This window comes from Anthonomus grandis, chromosome 9 (assembly GCF_022605725.1).
Source record: "Anthonomus grandis grandis chromosome 9, icAntGran1.3, whole genome shotgun sequence".
Taxonomy (NCBI): domain Eukaryota; kingdom Metazoa; phylum Arthropoda; class Insecta; order Coleoptera; family Curculionidae; genus Anthonomus; species Anthonomus grandis.
In genome coordinates this window covers 22,390,536-22,405,949 of record NC_065554.1, presented here as the reverse complement: position 1 = coordinate 22,405,949, position 15,414 = coordinate 22,390,536, and the positions used below count along the sequence as shown (strand labels likewise).

The 15,414-nt window shown below is 29.6% G+C and overlaps 1 long non-coding RNA gene across 2 annotated transcripts in view; it reads left to right on the top strand.

Annotated features, from left to right (window-relative positions):
• The window catches only part of LOC126740354 (uncharacterized), a 59,891-nt gene extending 47,854 nt beyond the window's left edge, over positions 1-12,037 (top strand). The window contains exons 1-2 of one of the 2 annotated variants that reach the window (XR_007661878.1): positions 11,586-11,859; positions 11,920-12,037. This is a non-coding gene — a long non-coding RNA (uncharacterized LOC126740354). Of the gene's footprint in view, positions 1-11,585; positions 11,860-11,919 lie in introns of those variants that run through there. The other variant, XR_007661877.1, reaches the window with a different exon arrangement.
• The last annotated feature ends 3,377 nt before the right edge of the window (positions 12,038-15,414 follow it).

The window sequence follows — 15,414 nt, the reverse complement described above, 5'->3', positions numbered from 1 at the left end:
GACGTATTCAGTTGTTTTCTATCACTTCCGGTTTAACCGGTAATGACCCTAACTTTCTTATTTTAAATGGGACCCGCCAACTTTTTTAACATATTTTGATAGAAAATTACAATCTAAGAAAAATGGCACCCCATATGACAACTTTTGACATCTAACCTTAAAATTATTTAATTTTTATTTCTTGACTCTCTTTTGTTTTTCACAGCTTTCCTAGATGCGTCTAAAGTTTGCAAACTCGTAATTTCGGCTCTAACTCAATTTTTTCAAAAGGAACTAGGGTGGCTCGTTACCATAGTTAAAAAGTGTATTTTTTGACAAATAATTTGGTATCGAAGACAATCGATGTTGGGTACTTTGAAAAAACCAGCATTATTGAAATTTTATTATTTATCTCTTGATATTGGATTGATCGCAGCGCCGCCTTCGCGTCACTGTAAAATCAACTGTAGTGATGCTTGACTTACCCAATGAAAAAACAAGTATAATATTTGACAGTTGACATGTCAAAATATTTATTAAGGTACAAAATGCTCACTCATTTGTTGCTAGCAAAATGTCTGAATAACTAGAATTATATCAGAAACTGACAGGTTGCCGTGACAATTCGTAACAATGATATATCAAATTCAAGGCCAACATATTATTGTATTACAAATACCGACAAAAAACACTTCAAAAGCTCTTTAATTTATCGTTAATAATTAGATGGTAAGGGTGAAAGTGCACTTTATCATTAATCTTGGATGTTTAATAGATGTTACGCAAATGCTACTAAATGCTAAAAAGTCGCTACAAAATCTATTTAAAACGGAAACAAATATTTTTAATTCACAGCAATCTTTGAGTTTTTCAATTGGGAAAAACTAGGTAAGTATGCGGCGCTAAACGGTTTTTTTCAAAATTCAGACTTATTAGAATTACCAAATATCGATTGCCTAGTACCAAATTATTTGTAAAAAAATACACTTTTAAATTATGGTAATGAGTCACCCAGGTTCCATTTGAAAAAAATGAGTTATTGCCGAAAATACCATTGTGCAAACTTTAGACGCATCTAGGAAAGCTGTGAAAAATAAAAGACAGTCAATTATATTTCTAAAATTAACATATATCTAAAATTAACAATTTTAAATTATTCATGGCACTCTAGATTGAAATATAAAAATTTAAGGGTTAGTTGTCAAAAGTTGACATATAGGGTATAATTTCTGTTAAAATGTCATTTTCTATCAAAATATGTCAAGAAAATTGGGGAATCCCAATTTTTTTGGGGAGAATTGGGGAGAAAAAAAATTAATACGTCAGCCAATCTAAATTTGAGTGCTACACCCACGTACCAAATTTCATTTTTTTAACTTAAAAATTAAAAAAGTTATAGGGGCGAACCACTTTCCTAAGACACCCAGTACATGACAGTTTATCTGTAGCTGCCCATGTTTGTCAGATTTATCTGTTAATTCCTGTGGCTTACTGCAATTTCTAAGATACGACTTAATCCACCTAATATCGGTCCCTGAAATATTAGCTTGGCCAGATTTTGGATGAGAAGTGGTGCCACACTTAGTCGAAGGCCTTTGTTAGGTCTTAGGTTAATAGCCGTTGATCTGCTATTAGTAAACCCGTGTTATTCCTGTGCTATACTTTATTTAAATGCAGCACATGGTACATCCGTGATAATCGATTTAAATATTATTTTACTTCTACTTTATTTCTACGCGCTGTCCAGACTTAAATAGTGGCCAAGGCACGATTACTTTCACACAGCTAGCTAGAAAGCCTCTGCGGTTACCGAGTTCTGGAATAGCATACGCAGAGGGTTGGCAGGAGAACTGTAGCATTTTTGAACGAGACAGACTCCATCAGAACCTGTGCTCTTAGAGTCTTTTAGTGTGCTGAGTTTGCGAAGAATCTCCTAGAGTGAGAAATAGTGGTGTGATAGGTTGACGCTTTTATGATAGTTGGAAGTGCAAGACCAGAAATAGACTCTGTAACAGTCCTGGAAATAGCAACGAAGCAATAACGTGAAGAGTCGTACTTTGGATAGTGTCTAAGACTATCCTTTTTGGGAGACCAACCAGTTTCTTCAGTGAATTAAGGAATGACCAGAAGTATTTTATGTTTGCCGGCAGCATTTGTTCGATGATTGAAACACATATTACGTATTTTTTTTTATATTTCTTTTATAAAATTGTATGACCAGCATCTTTGGGATAATGGATGAATTTTTCGAGTCACATATTACGTAGCTTACGTCGAAGCTGGGAGTAGTGTTAGATTTTATAATTCCATGTTCTTTCGATTTATGATTTTGTTTGTTTCTTTTGTATACTATTGGGTATATTCTGCTACTTTTAGTTCTTCCTGGTACAAACAGATTGATTCCCTATTATAAAATTCGGAAGAATGCTACTGCGGCCTCTTAAACATCGTTGGATTTTTCTACTCTGCTCCAGTCGATGTTTAAAAAGTGGTTGTTCATATCCTGAAAGTTGGCTTTAAAGAAATCGTAGTCCAAGCACTTGTTGGTCTTGAATGTCGAGAGAGTGTGGTTGTACTACGTTACTAGTAGGTACACAGGCCGAGCTCAAATTCCAGTTAGAAAAATCGTCGCCAAAAATAAGGTTTAGATGTTTATTGTGTTCGTTGGGAATGTAATAATGAATTGTTGGTTAGTATCCCAGTAACTAACGTTGCATGTGTGACCGAATCTTCATTTTCATTGCACACTTAGACTCATTACTGATAAAAATCAGTATTTCATTGCAACCGTTAATGATACAGTTTGTTTATGGAAAAATGAGTAAAACCTGCATCTTGTCTTTTTCTATCGCTTTTTACATTTAATTTTTTCATGAATTAATTTTAAATGTAATTATTCTTACATTGGTAAACCCACCACAAATGAAGAGCAGTAAACAGCGAACGATTAGTGCGTCTTAGATAAGTTTCGCATTTTACTCTCCAGTTACGTCTTAACTTAAAGAGAGGTAGAACAGGGCATTCTCCAAATTAACAAATAATTTAAAATATATGATATTCATATATTTTCTATCATTAAATTATATTAGGATCAGATTCCTTTAATTTTAAAAGAAGTAACCTTTAAATTTTTTGTTATCTTTCAAAACAGTTTGTCAAGCTATTAAGCAACCGTGAAATTATATAAAAAAAGTATTTTAGGTATTGTCGAGTTAGGAAGAAGTTTTAAAGGGAGTGTAAACGAGAAATTAAAAAGATAAGTATATTTTGTTCAGATTTTTAATCTAATTTAGGTTAACTTTATTTATCTTGATAACGGTAGTAGATATAACTACCGAAACCTTGGTTCAAATTAGGTATTTTTATTAAAAAAGTAGGTCTTTTCGTTATTTTTATCCTTTTCAATTTTAATAGTCATAACAAAGTTAGGTAGAATATTAAAAAAAAGAAACGAGCTTAGAGATTAATATGACTGCTAGGTCCCTTAACTGCTAGGTATAAAAAAAATCTATTATACCCCAAGTAAATTATGGTAATTAAAACTTATTGAACTTAAATTAATTTAAGTATAGCGAAAGGTATCATTAAAGATTTAAGTGCATATTTCTTTTAAATACGTGAATAAGTCTATTTTCTTAAATTTTAAATTTTTGAGCGTGTGAGATAGTATTTTCTAAATTGATTTTTGCTATAAGTGACTTAATACCCAAAAAAATAAGTAACTCAGTTACGTCTTATTGAAATACTAGTCTCAAACTTTACATAAAAAAATAGTTTAATAGGGATTTTTTGACTTTGAACAGCATTTAATTTTTTTCACGCCCAATCATATTTCCATAAAGTTCTGCCCTAACGTATTTAGGAAGCAACCTTATCCTTTCAGGTGTACTTTATAATAACATTATAAAAAAGTTCCGAATGCTCACCTGTAATTAACTTTCTTTTCCTCCCTTTTCCAATTACATTTACGAAATGCACTCAACAAAAAGAAATAACATACATATACAGAAATGCTCCCGTGAGTTTTCAGTAAAATAGCGTGAACACGAGCAACGGTAAGTGCCAACGAATGAAACTTTCTCAAGAAGTTTCGTTTCTTGTCTCGCGAAAGTTTGTTAATATTCCTTTAAAGCTGTCGTCTTATAGCGCCGCATATACATGTTGAAAAGTAATTAATTTTTCTCGAAATGCCCAAGAAAAAAAGCTGGAAAAAGTTTTCAACTGTTAAGTAATAGAAGAAAGCAATTACTTAAAGGAGCCTCGAGTTTTTTAAGTAAAAAATGCGGCCTTAATAGTTCTCGCTATAAGAATTTATACGGTGGCTTAGGGCCATACATTTATAAAATTGCAACGGTAATTATTATACCCTCGCCGGTACAAAAAGGACATATTGTGTTGAATACAGAGGCACGGACGACGGAGGCCTCCGTATATTATTTAAGGTTATTTATTCATGACCAGTGCTGTAATTTTAACCGCGTGATGCCTTTTTAAATACCTCATTTACATACGTATCTTGCAGCATCTTCAAGTTGAATTTTCTTCGGGAATTTGGCTTGAAGATATCATCTTATGAGATAAAATACACTGAAAAAAAGAGATTTGAGCAAAAAGGACTTGAATAATGGAAACAGAAAAGTCGGTAAAAATTAAAAATAAAACAATACTTTTGACCTACTTTTTAAAATATACACTCATCTTAGACCCAAGAATATTAGACGAGCGTAATGAAATGTGCTAAAGATGTCTCTTTTTATAATAATGACGATCGGCATTAAAGCTGTTTTCCCAATCAATTGCATATCAGCCATTTCTTGATTTGAGTAATTCATATTTATAAAGTATTTAAAAGTTTCAAAACCCAATTTAATAATAATAATAATATTAATGGATCACGCCAAATAATAAAATACTTTTATAAAAGGTAAAAACACGAAATCTACAGCATCACAAATTGAATTGATCAGAATGTTCACGTTCCAGATATAGCCCAGCTTATATCGCTAGATGTGAAAAACTTATTTCCAAGCATTCCACCCGCTGATTGTCTGGTCTCAGTCAAAGATCTTCTCAGGGGGAGACTTGATTCACTCTTGGTGGAAAATATACTTTTGCTACTTTCTACTGTGTTGGATCAAATTTTTTTTCCATTTAACAACCGTTTTTTCAAACAAAAAGAGGGACTAGCAATAGGCTCTTGTTTATCGCCATTTCTTAGTGAAGTATTTTTTAGTAACTTAGAAACAAAAATAATGAGCAGTAATTTTAAAAATAACATCATCTTTTATAAACGGTATGTGGATGATATATCTACGATTTGGAATGGAAGTGAGGTAGAGCTTACAAATTTCCATAATTATGTCAACTCTTTTCACTCTAAAATTGAGTTCACAATCGAACGGGAATAGAACAACACCTTACCTTTCTTAGATTTATTACTTAAGAGGGAAAGAAATAAGATATCCTTTGAAATATTTCGTAAACAAGCAACAACAGATACTAATATTATACAATATAATTTAACATCACCGTCCTCACATAAATTAATATCTAAATTTTTGAAAAATCTTAAATCTATATCTTAATTTTTAATTAAAAATATATTTTAAAATGTATGAAAAAAAAAATGTGATGCTGTAGATTTCGTGTTTTTACCTTTTATAAAAGTTAAAAGATACTATGAGATAGAATTTTTAAAATACTATACATAGGACATAGAAAAAACCAACATTACATATAAAACCCATAAAAAATTACCTAAGAACTAATTAATCATACAAACTGATCATAGCAAATTAAATACCTTTAAAAACATTAAAATTGTCACTGTTTCAGACAAAACAAGAGATAAATACAATAAAAAAATATTTTTAGAAATCAATATACAATTTCCTTTTTTGCTTTACAGAGAATAATTGTAAGACATGGTTATCACAGGTGTATATTTATTGCATTTCAGGATTGCGGGCATTGCTCTGTTTTGTACTATATGAAATTTGGCTATTTTATAATTGGGTATACTGAATAATAAAGTTAAACAGTAGTCTAAATTTTTGCCTATTGCGAAAATGTTCTTAACATATAATCACAATGAGCATAGAAGTCCAACTGAGGATCTAATACTATTCCAAGATATTTCATATGTTGCTCATAATGTAATTTCACGCCATTTATATTAATATTAAAATTTTTTATATTCACCAAATCTATGTTTTTTGCCATACACACAGAATTTCGATTTTCAAACACTAATGCTTAGACTATTTTTACACTACCATCAAAACACTTGACCTAAATCATTATTGATATCTTGCTGGATTTGTTCGATATTATTAGCAACGACACATATCATTATATCGTTAACAACGTAATACTTAAGAGGGTAAGTAACCTCGCCAACTTCATTTTTCTAATTAACTATTTAAATAACAAAAAATTGTGAGTGGTAAAAAAGCACGTGTGTGCACTATACTATACGCGGTTATGTAACTTTTAGTTGTACAAAATCGACTAGATCTTCCTCTTATATACATATGTGAATTCAATGTTTTTATTTTATATATTTGAATACAAACTTCAATTTTTTGAGATGTTTAAAATTGTATGTATATATTAATTAAAAAAAAACTATCTCTTTGATCTCAAGTATTACTAAAACGATTAAAAGTAAAATGTATTGTTGTGGTTAAAAATATTGTTTTTTAATTTTAAGCCTAAACACAGTATCTAATAGGCACATATAGATTTCATAAAATACATTTTTTATTTAGTTTTTTTTTTTAAATAATATTTAGTATTTGGCACCCTTTTATTTCTGATACAATACAATACAATACAACATATTAATTCAATTTTACAAAATACAAATCATTCAACAGCAAATAGACAGCAATACAATAGTCTATATTGGTACAATATCCCATTAACAAAATTACCTTAATATTATTGTAGCGTCTATCACGGAATGGAACATTTCACTAGACCGTTAGCTTGGCCTGTATCGAAATTTCCCATCCCTCGACCTGTGTGGCAGTTTTCTGCTATTAAGTATAAATAATTAAAATGAAACTATATCATAACATTAAAATAATCTATATAATACATGCTAATATGCCCTAAATAGTTAATTCCATCTATATACAAAAGAGATAATTCCTATAAGAGAAGCGCAAGAGAGGAGACAAGGAGACAAAACAACCCGGAATGAAGCAGTAAAAACAAGAGAAGCATTGGAAGAAGAGTCTTTCTGTTCTTCTAATATTATTTTTATGGTGTAATACACGTTTAACTACTACGTTTCGTTCTTTTTTTTACATTAATCTTTTAAAGTGTTCGTAATGGTAAATGACGTAAAGTTTTTTATCTTAAAATTTAAACCTTTTCTATGCTTATTTACTTCGACTTTAGACCTTAGGCCTGTGGGCAGAAGCTTAAGAAATTTGGGAAGTAGAAACAGCATGTTTCTTTGCAAGTGTGATTTGCTGAAAAAGTGCGATTGCAAATCCTTGTTTGTTTTAGAACGAGTATAATACTGATGGTCTAGTTCCCTAAAAATATCTTTAACCTTTCTGTAGTAACAAAGACATGCACTCACAAACAATCCTCTTAAATTTAGTACGTTTAGTTCCGAATAAAGGTTGATTGTAGGATATTGATTGCTTTTGCTTAGGATAATCTTAAGTATTTTATTTTGGCATACTTTTAACATTTGCATGGCATTATCATTCAGACCACCCCAAATTACTAAGCAATATCTTAAAATTGATTCTACTAGTGAAGTATATACTATTTTTAGTGTTTTCTTATCTAAAATATTACGAAGCTGATAAAATTCATAATAAAGTTTTTTGGACGTTTCAAAAGTATGTTCATTCCAGCGTAGATACTGGTCAATGTATAAACCTAGGTATTTAATTTTACTAATTTTTTGTTTGCAAGGACAAGGACAGTTGTTATTTAATAAATTACATATTTATTATAAAGTTGGGTTGTGAATCTTAATATTACTTTTTTTAGGTTGATCACTAGTTGTCAAAGAGAAAGCTATAAATTTGGTCTTTGTTATATTTAGGGTGATTTTGTTTTCATTTATCCAGTTTTGAATTACATAAAGGCCTTGCTCTGCTTTCGAGTATACACCATCCAAGCTGTTGTCTGTGAATGTGACTGCAGTATCATCGGCGTAACAAATAATCGAACAATCTTGTAGTAATTTTCCCAAATCATTAATATAGATCAAGAATAAAATTGGACCCAGGACTGTCCCTTGAGGAACTCCAGTATTTACAACCATATCACTACTTAGGATATCATTACATCGCACTCTTTGCACTCGATTTTCCAAGCAGAATCTAAAAAGCTCCAGAGCTTGACCCCTTACTCCAACATTTTCTAATTTATTTAACAGCAAGGTGTGGGAGACTGTATCGAAAGCCTTTGCAAAGTCCATATATACTGTAAGACATTTCTTATTTTCTTGCATATCTGACATAATTTTTTTAAACCAAAAAAATATTGCATCATCGGTGCTTTTATTAGATCTAAAACCAAATTGTGCATTAAAAATTATATTTTGTGATTCAAAAAATGAAATTAGGCGAGTCTTGACACATTTTTCCCATATTTTTAAAAAGTTACTTAGTAGAGATATGGGCCTGTAGTTTGTCATTTGATATGAATCTGTTTTTAAGGAGTTAATGTGCATTATAAGTTCTTTTTTGTTTACTGGTCCTAAAAAGAGAACTTTATCTATATTATTTTTATTGTCGTTATTGCGTTGATTTTTTGAAATAATGTTATTTGCCATTGTTTCTCCAATTTTTGAAAAGAAGTTATTAAAAAGATTAGAGGTTTGTTTTTTATTTTTTACAATATTGCATGTTTCATCTTTAATTGTTATCACCCCTGTTTCATTATTTTTATTTGTTGTTTCGCTAATAATTTTCCACACCTTTTTGTAATTTTTGCCTGCATCCTGTATTTGAGTTTTATAATACTGAAATTAAGTTTTTTGAATTAATTTATGTAAAAAGTTTCTGTATTTTTTATACTGTTCCTCTCTCTCGATGGTAAAATTTTTTAACAATTGTTGTTTTAAAGCATCTCGATGTTTGATAGAGTTAATTAATCCCAAAGAAATCCAAGGTTTGAGCCTTTTAAATTTTTCTTTGACAGTGAAATTGGTTGTGCATTTTGTTATATGGTTTTCCAGAGTAAACATACATTTTTCATAGGTCTGCTGAGCATTGTCCAAGGTGATACAGTCTGCCCACTTCTCTTGAGACAGTTGCAATTTTAGTTTTTCATAGTTTATTTTTTAAATATTTTGTTGTGCTGGTTAAACCTATCAAGTAATGATCAGTAATATCGGTTTGAAATATAAATGGAGTCGGTTTAGATATTAATTGTTTGTTGTAACGCAAAAATATGTGATCTATGCAGCTTGATGACACTGCAGTCACGCGGGTAGCCTTGTTTACACAAGAAAAAAGACCATTTTTGTTCATTAAATTTATATATTCCGTGGTTTTTAAAGAGACTCGGTCTAAAATATTAATGTTTATATCGCCAATAAATATCTCTAAGTGATAATTACCTAAAGTCCCAAGATATTGCTCTAAGTCGTTTAAAAAAACATCTAAATTAGTTGAGGGAGGTCTATAACAACAAGTCATGCAAATATTAACACTATCTATTTTCATGCCTACTTGTATACATCTTGTTTCAGAAAAAGATATTATGTTTGTTAAATATTTTATATTATTTTTAATGTATACAACTAGGCCATCGTTCTTATTAAATTGGGAATTATTATAGATCAAATTAAAATTGGGTAGATTAAAAAGACTTACTTCATCCTCCTCCAAACAAAAGGTCGATAGAACTAAAATGTCGATATTTTCAGGCTCAATTGACTCAATTAATAACGCCAGTTCATCAAAATTCTTTCTCAAGCTTCTGACATTTAAGTGAGTTATTTTTAACTTGTCCTCACACTTAATGAACTCTTTTACCTCTCCAAATATGGTGTCTCATACCTCTCGCTCTCCTCTATCGCTCCCAAAAAATTTAACATAAAAAATTTCCTAGAAATAAGATAATAATAATAATGAAGACAGTAGAAACAATATATATAATTTTCCCCAGGAAAAAGAACTTGTAACAACAACCAAAAATTGAAAAAAAATAAACACTATTAAAAATGTTTGCATTCGCTCGCGTAATAAAAATGATACTACATTTATTATTTAAAAAAATTTTTTTTTATTGTTTAAACAACATTTTATAATAATATTTTCTTGCTACTAGGGTTTGTGGTAAATTTAGGAACGCGCCAGTAGTAGTTTGCAAAATATTATTATTTTGCCTTTATATTAAATCATTTGTGTTTACAGGTCGGAAAATCAGTAGCAAGTCAGACTATCAACAAATTAGAGTGTAAATTCGAAGGCGTGGTATTTTTAAGTGAGGTAGCTAGTCGTAGTAAAACGTTTGATGGCGATCCTATAAATATTGATCATGCATCATACTGGGTGTAGTCTATACGAGGCTTTCATGTGAAGACGCTGTGTTAGAGATGTAAAATTTGTGAGTCCAAATTTTTGTAATTAAGTTAAAGTGCCCTGAAGAACCGAATAAATGATGACTTAAGAATGAAGGTAAATCCTAGAGACATTGAAGCTGGTTTTTCTATGGGAAAACTAAATAAAAATTGCGGTTTAATCACTGAATCTGGTAACGAAAATGATCGGCTATTCGGTCCCAGATTCATAAAAAAAGTGAATAATGGTTATAGTGTCGATGTAACCAAAACCCAAACTATCGGAGCCCAAAATTTAAGTCTTGATGTAAAGCAAAATGATTTAGAGCCAATTTCAAAAATTACAATTTTTAGATTCAAAGTTGTAAATAATAAATTCACGATGGTACTGGAAGTTAAACTACTAATATGTACAGGCATCAACTGTTTAAATGTCATGAATTATATTTTTATTACGAAGGAGAAAATATATCTTATATTGAAGTTTTAATTGTTTCAGATAGTTGTGATTATCTGTTGTTCATATCTAATATTTACCTCATTTGTAATACTAAATTATACTACATATCATGTAATACAGGCTTACTGAAAACGCCTATTTGTGGGTTCCGGTGTTCAGGTTGATATTTTGTTTGTTTACGATACGGAAAAAAATGCAACGTTATTCAGTAAATTTGTCTTTAGTATATTAACACTCGAATATGAAAAGTGTCACAATTGTCAGAATTACCTAACATCTATTTTGCAACGAATTATGAAGTTCAGATTTATAATAAATTTTATTGTTCCCCTAGATTCAATTAAAGCTCTAAAGGTTAAAAACTAAAAGAAAACCGGCGATCTATGCTTTAATAAATATATTTCAATCATATTTATAATATGACTTGCATATAAGATAAAAACAAAGATTTCTAATCTAAATAGTATACACTAATAACAAAAAAAATTGGACCGAGATAGGATTCACCTTTTTTAAAATCCGCACCTAGTGAAACTAGCCTAAAAAAATAATTATGTCAAAATGGTTCCCTTCAGATTTTTCCATATATAATACGTCATCTGTCAATCTTGGCATCTTCCAAAAATGTAGACAATCCTTAGCATCTACTAGATAGTAGCGTAAGACTTCTAATTACGTACCAATCACAATAAAATTTAAGGAAAAATCTTGATAAGAAAATCAAAAATTATGGAAGCTTATTATATTTTATCTAATACAATAAAAAGAAATGAAAATAAAGAGCATCCAATTTTGCTAAACCAACCAGCACAGACCCCACGCATAATGAAATCTTACTCCAATTTTGAAACGAACACTGGCCAAGGCAAACCTAATGACGGTTTTTCATACCATTTAACTGAGTTACTCATATATAATAATGGTTTTCGTTCTGTTTCAGATCGGGTGTGTAAGGAGAAAGACAGATTCTATCTAGGTATACCATCAGAGTAGTATATATCGAATTTGAAATAAATGATTTAATAAAACTATCATTAATAAAGATTACTAAAATATCATGTTTTTAATTATTATCTTAGTTTTCTAGTGATAACAAACATCTAAAGTAAAAAGTGAGCTTTTTTACTTTTTACCACATTTAACGTTCTCATTACGTTTTGAATTACCTTGAAATGTTATTTTTCTAATGAATAGATAAATTGCTTGAAGGAAACTGGTGAATTTTAAAGGTATATCATTACCAGAGGGTTCAGGGCTTACTTCTAGGCTATTGCAGAAGTAGATAGAAAATCAAACCTTTCCATCATTTATACTGTTTATCGATGCGTCGAGATTTACACGAAAATGTATAATTAACTTACACAGCATACATCAGTGGCGAATTGTAATTTCTCATTTCATCATTCAATTGAGCTATCAACAATGTTTTTCTCTTTATATTTGAAGACAAATATTTGGAGCGTTATAATTTGACCATTTTTGTTACCTGAGAGCTTGACAGAAGAAGTATATTATATATATTTTTAATACATACATGACGCAAGCTTTAGTAAACAAAAATTTTTTTATATAAAGTTAATAATAATAGGCTTTATTTTTAACTCGGCGAAGTTCAGCATAGAACCTAAGACACATACAAAATATATAAAATTAAATTTACATGTTGGCAACTTAAGGTACTAACTAGGCAATGAAACTTTTGTAATTATAAAGGTATACAGAAGGTAACACAAGCGTAGGAATGACATTTTATAAGATCACTAAAACATTTTGACATTCTATGGCGTAAGTATATTGCTCTTACCAACTAATAATTCAAACTTGGCTAAGTAAATGTTGCTTATATTTTTTAGGTCATACAGTTTGCAAAAAATATCAATTTTGGCTAACTGATGATTGCATATTTTCATTTAACCAAGTTCCCAATATTTTAAAGTGATATGCTCTTTTACACTCACCCCAAAAATGAACCGTACACAAGCATTTTGTATTTTTTGAAGCCGGTATTTTGAATTTCTGTTAAGAAAAGGCCAATAAACTGTGTCACCATAATTGCAGTGTGATAAAACAAGCAATTTTCAATTTTTAATGTAAATTAAAAATTTTCTTAAATTAACTTTTGAGTTTAAACTATATGCCTTTTTGATGAGACAGGACAGGGATTATGAAAGTGTCCATGTATAAATAAATCATTTCCTCTGTCCCGTTTGTCTAATGCAGGGGTTTTTTAATCAATTTGCATTTTATATTAAAAATATTTGCCTAATAAGTGCTTAAGCAAAATATCAAATTTACATTCAAGAAACAGGACAAATTCCACTTTACCCCGTCCAAAAAACTATCTCGGGTCGTAAAGATATGCTTAAGTGAAAAACCCGTCTCATTTCGAGAGATAAAAATATTGCGTCTACCGCATTAAAGTGAATTTAAAAGGGAGTAAAAATACTTCTTCCATTGCGCATATCATTTTCTTTATGCCTCTTGGCCTAATAGCTTCGCTCTCACTAGATAAAAATGCTCTTAAGAAATTTATATTTATTTCCGTAATAAAATGCCCTAGGAATAATTTCTCTAATACAACCTGAAAAGATTTTTTCAGAAATTTTTACCCCGAACATCTGAAAGATATCAAAACCCTCTGCCTGGTGTCAAGTGACAAAATAAAAGGGCAAATGATTTTGGAAATAGGAAGACAGGTATCAAGATACCATTAAGGACTTCCTTAATGCTTTCGACAGACGGGATATACATTTGGCATTTGAGTTAATATATTTTTTTAAGCCTGGGATGTGTTTTATTAATGGGATTTTATGTTTAGGTGGAAGCAGAAAACGGAAAGAGGTTTTTGATGTTATGAATAGTTGCTATAACCGAACACTGACTAAACATTGATAAACCTGTGTTTGTTCAAAATTACACTACAATAGCAAGACTTAATAGAACTAATTTATCTCATGGGGGCACTATGATTATAACGTCTATAAACAACGATTTTTCACCGGTAACTTTTTATTAGAAAAAGTAATTGAATTTTCCATAGTTTACCATAATACATACGACCTCTATATTATTTGTGTATATAGAATACCTGACGCTGACTTACAGACTTTCCTTCAAAAACTACTAAGCTTGCTAGAATCCTTGCCCTTTAAAGGTAAATTAATTTTGTGTGGCGACCTTAATATTGATTTTTCCAGTGTGTGTGCTGCTCAAGAATTTCTTCACTCTATTTTCGTCTTAATGGGTATAGTAAAGCATATTAACTTTCCTACCAGAATAACTAGAAATAGTTCTAGTACCATCGACTATGTCGTGTCATCTTTTGCTCCTGAATTCGTAGATTGTACGGTTTTTAATTGCGGATTTTCTGATCATGAAGCTGCAATAACAAAATTTTCCATAAATTAAATAAATGTAATAAAATGGAAGAACAGTTTACTTAAAATAATATTGCAGAATCCTAAAAACTTCTTTAATATATAAGAACGATTGTTTTCCGATAAAAAAATGTTGACAGTTGTATATCTTAATCAATCAATATTTATATCTACTGAATACTCGTTTCTCTCAAAACAACTTATTAGAAATACTACAACATTAGAAATATTTATCGTTTTAATATGAAAAATTTATTATTTAAAAAAAAATGTTTTAATAGACTCAAATCATATTTTTAAATCAAGACACATAATGGTGATTTTGAGTAAAAGCTAATCTTTAAATGAAACCAATATTATTTTGATTAGTGTAAATGTAAACTTTTATTACATTAAAACTTGTGTATTTTCAACCCAATGTTTCTAAATTTTCATATTCAAAAAAGGTTTAGTCAAAAAAAAAATATTTACTTAAATGAACAATATGGCAATATTATTATAATCAGTTTAGTTCAAGTGATAAAATATGTTTTGTTTAATTAGTAAGAATAACATTTCTCCTTTTGAAAGAAAAGTTTTTTAAAAATAAGTTCATATACTTAAATGAAAAAAAAAACGTATAATAATTTGAATTTTTAAGTAGATTAAAGAAAGTATATTAATTATTTATATTAGAATGCATATTTTTTATATAAAAATCACATTTCTTATTTGGAGTAAGTTACTTGTTTAATTTCGATTAATTGTAAATCAACAATTATACCTTCCTTAACTCTAGTAAAATTAAGTAATTAATTCTAAAATTTTGATACTTGATTTGTTCAGGAATTTATTTAGTAGTAGAATTTATTGATATTTAATTTAAATCTATTTTTCTTTACGTACATAGAAAGCTAAAATTTATTCCAATTTTTAAATGTTTAAAATGAGATATTCCTTTTTGTGTATAGTATGTTAAATTATAAAATGTTTATTAATTGTCAATGATCTTTGCTTTATTGCAACAGTCACTTGGAAAATTTTAACATTTCAGGAGTTGCTATGAATAGTAGTTTTGA